General features: G+C 38.2%; 1 pseudogene; it reads left to right on the plus strand.

Moving 5' to 3' along the window:
- The first annotated feature begins 360 nt into the window (after nt 1–360).
- On the plus strand, nt 361–8,366 carry LOC100481660 (annotated as a pseudogene).
- Nucleotides 8,367–10,045: the final 1,679 nt, after the last annotated feature.

Here is a 10,045-nt window from a genome sequence, read left to right on the forward strand (position 1 = left end):
GACTGTGTAGGTGGTTGTTTTTAATGTTGAATTTTTTCCCCTTCTTTGGGAAAACTGCTGGTATAGAAAGCTTCCTTGACTCAGTATTGAGACAAATAAAAGGCAAATGTGTTATTCTACCGAGACTGTCGAAATGAAAGTTTGCTTTGAAGTAGGGTACTAGAATACATATGAGAGAATGCTGTTCTTGTCATAAAAACTGTCAGCTGAGCTTTCTTTGCCATGTCAGAGAGAATGACAATCTAACGGGGCCAAAGTCAGACTGAGGGAAGAGTTTTTTTTTTCTTTAATCACTAACTCAACTGATGACCATAAAAAGATGATATTAGAGATAGAAATTAAATTCAAAATCTAGAGACTATGGCCAATAATCACAAAATTAATGTGAATGGATTTCAAGAATTCAAATTGTTATTGTCTATGACAGGAACATTAAAGGTATTAGTGACTATTCCTAGGTATTTTTGAACAATTATTGACTTAGTCCTATAAATTTTGACATAATAAATTTGATTTAGCAGAAATTTTTCTATCTTTAGAATGCAACAGCTTAAATCCACCCATCTGGAGTCTGATGTTTGAAACAGTTATTTCTAGAAGTCTCTGATGATACAAATCAAAACAATTTATAATACAAAAACTTAAAAAGTGACAACAAATACATTTTTTGATTTTTCTCTCTGGAATTAATTTGCTTTTGATTTCGTACCTTACTGACTTGGATTTTTAACACCACATCTATTTTTTTTAATGTGAATGAGCCTAATGCACAATGTTCAAAGAAAAGTATTAAATTTAAAATGAAGAGAAACCTGAAGAGATACTCTCTTAGTCAATAAATATTTCTATGACTATATTTCTCTAAGTCATTAATGTTAAATTTAAGTGAAAACTCTTCTTTTTAAAATTTTTTGAAATAGTTTCATTAATTTAAACATTTCCCCAGCTTCACTGAGATATTATTGGCATATGTATGTTTAAGGTTTACCACATGATGATCGGATACACATAGATTGCAAAACAATTATGACAATAAGGTGAACTAACACCTCTAATCCCCTCACAATTACCTTTTTTGTTGTCATCATAACATTTAAGATTTATTCTCTTAACAGCCTTAAAGTATATAATACAGTATTGCTAATTATGGTCACCATGCTGTACATTAGAGTCCCAGAACTTACTCATCTCATAGCTGAAAGTTTGTACCCTTTGCCCAACATCTCCCTTTTCCCCCAACGCCTCCAGCCCCTGGAAACCAGTATTCTTACCTCTATTTCTACGAGTTGGGTTTCCTAGGTTCCACATATAAGTGAGAACATATAGTATTTCTCTGTCTGAATTATTTCACTTAGTGTAAGCCTTCAAGGTCCACCCCCGTCATTACAAAAGGCAGGATTTCCTTCTTTTTTATGGCTGACTAATATTGCATTGTGTATATATTCCACACTTCCTTTATCCATTTATCCACCAATGGACGTTTAGGTTGTGTTCAAATCTTAGCTACCGTGAATAATGCAGCAAAAAACATGGGGGTGGAGATATCACTTCAAGATAATTATTCCATTTCCTTTGGACATATACCCAGATGTGGAATAGCTGGATCATATGGTAGACTTCCAATTTTCAATTTTTTAAGGAGCCTCCACACTATTTTCTGCAGAGGCTGCACCAATTTACATTCCCACCAATAGTGCACAAGGGCTCCCTTTTTACATCCTCACTAGCACTTGTTGTCTCTTGACTTTTTGATAAAGCCATTCTAACAGCTGTGAAATAATAGCTCCTTGTGGTTTGATTTGCATTTCCCCTAATGATTAATGACACAGAGCATCTTTTCATGTACTTATTGGTCATTTGTATGTCTTCTTTGGAAAAATGTCTATTCAGGTCCTCTGCTGATTTATTTAATCGGATTTTTTTTTTCTTTTTTACTACTGAGTCATATGAGTACCTTATATATTATGGATACTAACCCCTAATGAGATATATGATTTGCAAATATCCTCTCTCATTTCATAAGTTGCCTTCTCATTCTATTGACTGTTACTTATGCTGTACAAAAGCTTTTTAATTCAAAGTAGTCTTACTTATCTATTGTTGCTTTTCCTGCTGTGCTTTTGGAGTAATATCCAAAAAATTACTGCTGAAACTAATGTCAAAGAGCTTTCTTCTAGTAGTTTTATAGTTGCAGGTCTTACATTTAAGCCTTTCATCCATTTGAGGTAATTTTAGTGACATTGTAAGAGAGGGCTCCAGTTTCATTCTTTTGCATGTGAATATCCAGTTTGCCCTCCTTTCCCCATTTAGTATACCTGGCTCCCTTGTTAATTACCAGTTGACTGTATATGTATGAGCTCAATTTTAATCCCTCAATTCAGTTCCACTGGTCTATATATTTGTCTTTATGACAGTACTATACTGTTTTATTATTATAGCTTTGTAGTATAGTTTGAAATCAGGATATATAATGCCTTCACCTTTTTCATCTTCAGGATTGTTTTGTCTATCCAGGGTCTTTTGTGACTTCACACAAATTTAAGGATTTTTCTTCTATTTCTGTAAAAAATGCCATTGGGGTTTTGATAGAGATTGCATTGAATATATAGATGGCTTTTAGTAGTATGGACATTTTAATATCTTAAAATTCTTCTAATCTATAAACTTCCAATCCATGAACTTGAGATATCTTTCCAATTATTTGTGTTTTCTTCAATTGATTTCATTAGTGTCTAGTAATCATCAGTGTACAGAACTTTTACCTCCTAGGTTAAGTTTATTCCTAAGTATCTTATTGTTTCTGATGCTGTTATAAATGGGATTATTGTATTTTTTTCAGAAAGTTTATTGTTAGTGTATAAACCACAACTGGCTTTTGTATGTTGAGTTTTGTGTATTGTAACTCCACTGAATTTGTTAATTAGTTCTAACAGTTTTTTAGTGGAGTCTTTAGGATTTCTTATACATAAAATTATATCATCTGCAAACAAAGAAAATTTTACTCCTTCCTTGCTGATTTTTCTGCTTAATTGCTCTGGCTAGGACTTCCAATACTATACGGATAGGAATGGTGAGTCAACACCTTTGCCCTGTTCCTGGTATTAATAAGAAAGTTTTCAAACCTTTCACTATGAAGTATGATGTTAGCTGTGGGTTTTGCATATATGGCCTTTATTATGTTAAGGTATATTCCTTCTATACCCAATTTGTTGAGAGTTTTTTTAATCATGAAAGGATGTTGAATTTTGTCAAACTTTTTTTCTGCATCTAATGAGATGACCACATGATTTTTATCCTTCATTCTTTTAAAGCAATGTATCACATTTATTGATTTGCATATGCTGAATCATCTTTGCAACCCAAGGATAAATTCCACTTGATAATGGTATAAGATCCTTTTAATGTGTTCTTGAATTCAGTTTGCTAGGTTTTTAAAAGATTTTATTTTTAAGTAATCTCTACATCCAAAGTAGGGCTCAAACTCACAACCCCAAGATCAAGAGTTCCATGCTCCACTGACTGAGCCAGCCAGGTAACCCAGTTTGCTAGTATTTTTGTTGAGAAATTTGTATCTATATTAATTAGGGATATTGGCCTTTAGTTTTCTTTTCAGATAGTGACTTTGTATGGCTTTGGTATTAGGGGAACATGGCTTCATAAAATAAGTTTGGGAGTGTTCATTCCTCTTTAAATTTTTGGTATAGTTTGAGAAGGATTGGTGTTGGTTATTCTTTAAATGTTTGGTAGAATTCACCAGTGAAGCCATCTCTCTGGTCCTGGGATTTTCTTTGTTGGGAGGTTTTTGATTACTGATTCGATCTCCTTACTTTTTATGTGAATCTATCTTTTCTACCCTTCTCAATGCAACTTTTCTTATTTCTGTGCTATATCCAGGTGCTGTAATCCCTCAAATGGAATTATTTGATCTTATGAAGGTGGTTTTTGAGTGTGGATAGTTGTTCCAATTGATGTTTCTTGAGGGGGGGACAAGCACTAGGAATTCATATGCTACCATTTTGCTGACATTGCTCCCCCCAAAAAACTTTTCTTATTAATAAGTCATTACAAGAAACCTCATTGACTGAATATCCACTTTTTAAAATTCTGGACAGAAAAGCATTCTGGTCTCTGGTTGTCAAACCAACTCACAACACTTGTCCTTCATGCCAGAGATACTGAAGTACAGAAAATAACAAAAGAATTGCTTCTGGTGGTCCCTTTTGCACATACATGCAGAATCAAAATATGTGTTTAACAGATTTTTTAAGTCAATACTTTAGACCATAAAATAGGAAATACTAAAGATAATCATTAGATGCTCATATTAAAAAGTGCCCCATGAAGTTATCTCATATGATTCCCACAGACCTGAATCACATTAGACTTGGATTCCTAGTGGCTGCATAAACCCTCCATTAGGACTGTCTTTGGTTGCCCCAAAGAGATTTCCATCAGCCCTTACAGGTCACGGCCTCAGTTTATTCCCTCCTCCCTACCTAGAGCTCTCAACATATATTTCAGCAGGGCCCATATATTTTCTGAGAGAAAAAAAACAATCCAAACAAGTGTTCTGTGTTACTGCTGTTGGTTGGTTATGCTCTGCAATCCACAGCCTCCAGACAATTCAGGGATTAATGATGCCTGAAGGCAGGAGTCAAAACGTCTTGGTTCTACTCCTGCCCCAGCATTAATTTAGCCCATATCTTTGGCATATCAGTTATGTTCTATTTCCTTATCTACAACCAAGCATGTTCATATCTCTTTAGTGAATCAGAAAATGTAGTGGAGAAGGAAAAATGCAGTTATCTTGGATATTTAGAATTTCTCAGTAGAAAACTGATAGATAAGATTATCATTCTTACTATTTTCATTAACAATATATAAACACCTCCTCTAGAGAGTAGTGAGATATTGCCATACCCTGATGAGAGCTATATAATTTTCTGGGCCAGTGCAGAATGAAGATGTGGAACATCTTTTCAAAATTACTAAGAATTCACAGACATCCAAGTCCAGGAACTACAGAGAGCCCCAAACAAGATGAACCCAAGGATGTCCACACCAAGGCACATAATAATTAAAATAGCAAAAATAAGATAAAGAGAGAATCTTAAAAGCAGCAAAGGAAAAGCAAACACTTACATACAAGGGAAATCCAGGGAAATCCTATAATGCTGTTAGCTGATTTTTTAGCAGAAACATTGCAAGCCAGAAGATAGTGACCTGATATATTCAACTAAGAATACTCTACCTGAGAAGGCCATCATTCAGAACTGAAGGAGAAAAAGTTCCCCAGATAAACAAAAGTTAAAGGAGTTCATTACCACTAACCCAGCCTTATAAGAAATGTTAAAGGGAATCGTTTAAGTGGAAAGTAAAGGTCATAACTAGAAGTAAGAACATAATGAAAGGAAAAAAATTTCACTGGTAAAAGCAAACATATAGTAAAGGTAACAGATTAATCACTTATAAATCCAGTATGGGGGTTAAAACACAAGAGTAATAAAGTCAATTTTATATATATATAAAAATTCATCCAGAGAGACACAAAATAAAATGATGTAAAATATGACATTATATACATACATCGGAGGGGGTAGTAAAAATGTAGTGCTTTTAGAACTTAAGAGACCATCAACTTACTATAGACTGCCATACACAGAGAGTGCCGTATATGAACCCCATGGAAACCACAAACCCAAACCTATAATAGATACACAAAAAAATAAGAGAAAGGAATATAAGCATAACACTAAATAAAGCCATCAAACCACAAGCGATGAAAGCAAGAGAAGAATAAAGGAACAGAGAAGAACTACAAAAACAACCAGAAAACAGTTAGCAAGATGTTAATGAGTAGATACTTACCAATAACTTATATTTAAATGGACTAAATGCTCCAATCAAAACAACACCCTAAGAACTCAACCAAAAAAACCTGTTAGAACTAATAAATGAATTCAGTTAAGTTGCAGTATACAAAATTAATATACAGAAATCGGTTGCATTTCTATACACTCATAACAAATCAGCAGAAAGAGAAATTAAGAAAACAATCTCATTTACGACTGAGCCAAAACAAATAAAATACCCAGGAATAAATTTATACAGGGAGGAGAAAGACCTACACTCTAAATGTGTTTGAAGAGATAAACTTTCATATAACTCTGTTGCATTTCCCCAGCTCTCCTAAACCCACCAGCAAGCACAGTATTAAAAAAAAAAAATAGTGGGGATCCCACAACCAACTGCTTGTGGAGGTACGGAATTTTGAAGAAAAAGACAAAGTAGATCCCACGAGTCAGAACTTTTCTAAGAAATTCACGTTTCTTTTGCAAACCCTTCATAAAGTTAGCTTACATTTGACAGAGAGTGGGTCTGCTTATTACCTTCGATATACAACCGGCACTGCAAGCCAATGCAAGCCTCTCAAACTGAGATAATCCTCATGGATGGATTATATTGCAAGATCGTATGCATCAGAGCATATTTAACATAGGACAGAGGACAGGAAGAAAGCAAAAAGTATATATCTTGAAGGAAAATAACAAGACAGAAAGGCAAAATGGGAGACATCAACTTTTAAAAAGTGGAAATAATCTTGATAAAAAGAATTAAACATTAAAACTACAGCATAAAATATAAATAAATTAAAATACACACTATGATTTTCAGTTAGAAAATTCTATTTTGTGTACCATATAAGTTCTTTCTGTATTCAACCATATATGCAATGTAACCTTAATTAAGCTAACAACAGGATTTGTGGGGGTACTTTCACAATTCTTTTATTTACTTACCAAATATATATTGAATATTTACTTTATGCCAGGCATATGCTACTCTCTAGAAAAACCCATGAAACTTATGATATCAGCAATTCAGTTTGTGCAAAAAGGATTAATTTTTCAGTAAATGGTATTAGAACAGCTAATCTTTTGAGAAAAAATGTTGCTGTAGCCCTCATGCAACCCTTCAAAATAAATTTAAGATATGGCAAAATATTAAAAGTAAAAACCATACAAAATACTAGAAAAACATGAGTAGCTTTTATATTTCTATTATTCATGTACATGTACAAACAATTATAAAATACTGGACTGGGGAAAGTCTTTCCAATTAACGTGCAAACCCTGGAAGCCATAAGGGTACAGACTGATAATTTACCAAATAAATATTTGCCAGATCTCCATGACATAAAGAGGCATCAAAAAGCATAACAGAGGGGCCCGTGGATGCCACGGAGTAAGCATCGTTACTCTCCCGTCCCAGCGCTGTCGTGTCTAAGTCAGAGTCTCCCAAAGAGCCTGAAGAGCTGCAGAAGCTCTTCGTTGGAGGTTTGAGCTTTGAAAGAACTGATGAGAGTCTGAGGAGCCATTTTGAGCACTGGGGAACGCTAACGGACTGTGCGGTAATGAGAGATCCAAACACCACGTGTCCAGAGGCTTTGGGTTTGTCATGGATGCCCCTGAGGAGGAGGTGGATACCGCCACAAAAGGTGGATGGAAGAGTTGTGGAACCAAAGAGGGCTGTCTCAAGTAGAGATTCTCTAAGACCTAGTGCCCACTTGACTGTGAAAAAGATTTTTGTTGGTGGCATTAAAGAAGGCGCTGAAGAACATCATCTAAGAGATTATTTTGAACAGTGTGGGAAATGAAGTGATTGAGATCATGATTGACCGAGGCAGTGGCAGAAAGAGAGGCTTTGCTTTTGTAACATCTGGTGACCATGACTCTGTAGACAAGATCGTCATTCAAAAATCCCATACTGTGAATGGGCACAACTGTGAAGTAAGGAAAGTCCTATCTAAGCAAGAGATGGAGAGTGCTTCCTCCAGCCAAAGAGGTCGAAGTGGTTCTGGAAACATTGGTGGTGGTTGTGAAGGTAGTTTTGGTGGGAATGACAACTTTGGTCATGGAGGGAACTTCAGTGGGCGAGGTGGCTTTGGGGGCAGTCGAGGTGGTGGTGAATATGGTGGCGCTGGGGATGGCTATAATGGATTTGGTAATGATGGGAGCAACTTTGGAGGTGGCGGAAGCTATAACGATTTTGGCAATGACAACAACCAATCCTCAAATTTTGGACACATGAAAGGAAGAAATTTTGGAGGCAGAAGCTCTGGCCCCTATGGTGGTGGAGGCCAATACTTTGCTGAACCATGAAACCGAGGTGGCTACGGTGGTTCCAGCAGCAGCAGTAGCTACAGCAGAGGCAGAGTTTTTAATTACTGCCAGGAAACAAAGCTCAGCAGGAGGAGAGCCAGAGAAGTGACAGGGAAGCTCCAGGTTACAATAGATTGCGAACTCAGCCAAGCACAGGGGTGGCAGGACCTAGCTGCAACAAAGAAGACATGTTTTAGACAATAATCATGTGTAGGGACAAAAAACTCGAGGACTGTATTTGTGACTAATTGTATAACAGGTTATTTTAGTTTCTGTTCTGTGGAAAGCGTAAAGCATTCCAACAAAGGGTTTTAATGCAGATTTTTTTTTGTATCCATGCTGTGGATCACTAAATGTAATAGTCTGATCATTTAAAAAAAAAAAAGGATAACAGCAGGATCTTGGGAAGATGGTGGAGTAGGAGGACCCTGAGCTCACCAGCCCACATTTTCAACTAGATACTGTCCATATCCGAGCCAATAAACCAGAGAGTGATCCCAAGAATGGCAGAACAAACTCCGCAGCTAAATATAGAGAAGAAGTTACAACTGAAAGGTTGGGAAGGTCAGAAAGGCGGAAGAAGGCTGTCTGCAGGATGGAGGGAGCTGCAGGTGTGGAGAGGGCAGAGAAACAGGCCCTCACACCAAGGAGCTCACACGGGAAATACTAATACCTATGAAGTCTAACTTTAAAAATCAGAGGGACAGATGCCATGAGTTTGTAAAACCAGTGGGACGTGGAACCTGGAGCTTTAAGAGTCAGCTGACTCGGCAGTGGGCCAGCCTGGAAGGCAAGGCATAGCTGGGTCGCCACCCTTAGAGACACAGCGGCCTGCAACAGACACATGGCAGTTCACACAAACAGGAAACAGATCTGCTCATACTGAGTTTGAATGTGTTGGGGAACCTCTTTGAAAACGAGGCAGCTGGCAGGCACCATTTTTCTCTCCCACCCCAGCATAAACACAGAGCCACCTGCGGGAGGTGGGACTGCACAGACACTTGCTATCTAAACCTTTAGCAGCGTGCCACACCCACGAATTCTCCTGAGGACCCACCCACTTCAATCCTGCTGGCCTTGGCCCTGGGCTCGGCAAATTTTGTTAAAGCTGCACAGGTGCCCCATGCAGCCATGGGGTGCACAGCTGCCACAGTGCACCTCGCACATCCTCCACACTACCCAGCTGTGCACCCCCAGCCACTAACATGCCCTGGGGCCAGCAACGCCCAGCTAGCCTCATGGGCTGCACCCAGCCTTGGGCCCAGCCACCAAAGTGCTTAGGGGATCCAGCATAGGACAAGTGGGCCAGTGCAAATTTCCTAACAGTGACCCTACTGGCAGGCACACACCCTCAGAGTTCACCTGCCTGGGTCCCACTAACAACACAGAGAGTAAATGCAGCCCACAACAAGGCAGAGAGTCAGTGCAGAAAACTGTACTGAGGGGCACCTGGGTGGCGCAGTCGTTAAGCGTCTGCGTTTGGCTCAGGGCGTGATCCCAGCCTTCTGGGATGGGGCCCCACATCGGGCTCCTCTGCTGTGAGCCTGCTTCTTCCTCTCCCACTCCCCCTGCTTGTGTTCCCTCTCTCGCTGGCTGTCTCTATCTGTCGAATAAATAAATAAATAAATCTTTTTAAAAAAAAAAAGAAAACTGTACTGAAAGGAAAAGGGACTCAGACACAATAGCAGGGTGTAAAAAACACACACAGGAAGCTCTTCTGGGGCGCCAGGTGCTGGTGAAGGGGGGGGCACTGCACTGCTGGGCACTCCAGGACCACTTCATAGTCACCAGCTTCAAAAGCAGAAGATACAGCTGACTTTCTTAACACACAGAAACAGACAGTGAGGCAGACAAAATGAGGAGACAGAGGAATTGGTACCAAA

The sequence above is a fragment of the Ailuropoda melanoleuca genome, chromosome X (assembly GCF_002007445.2).
Source record: "Ailuropoda melanoleuca isolate Jingjing chromosome X, ASM200744v2, whole genome shotgun sequence".
Classification (NCBI taxonomy): domain Eukaryota; kingdom Metazoa; phylum Chordata; class Mammalia; order Carnivora; family Ursidae; genus Ailuropoda; species Ailuropoda melanoleuca.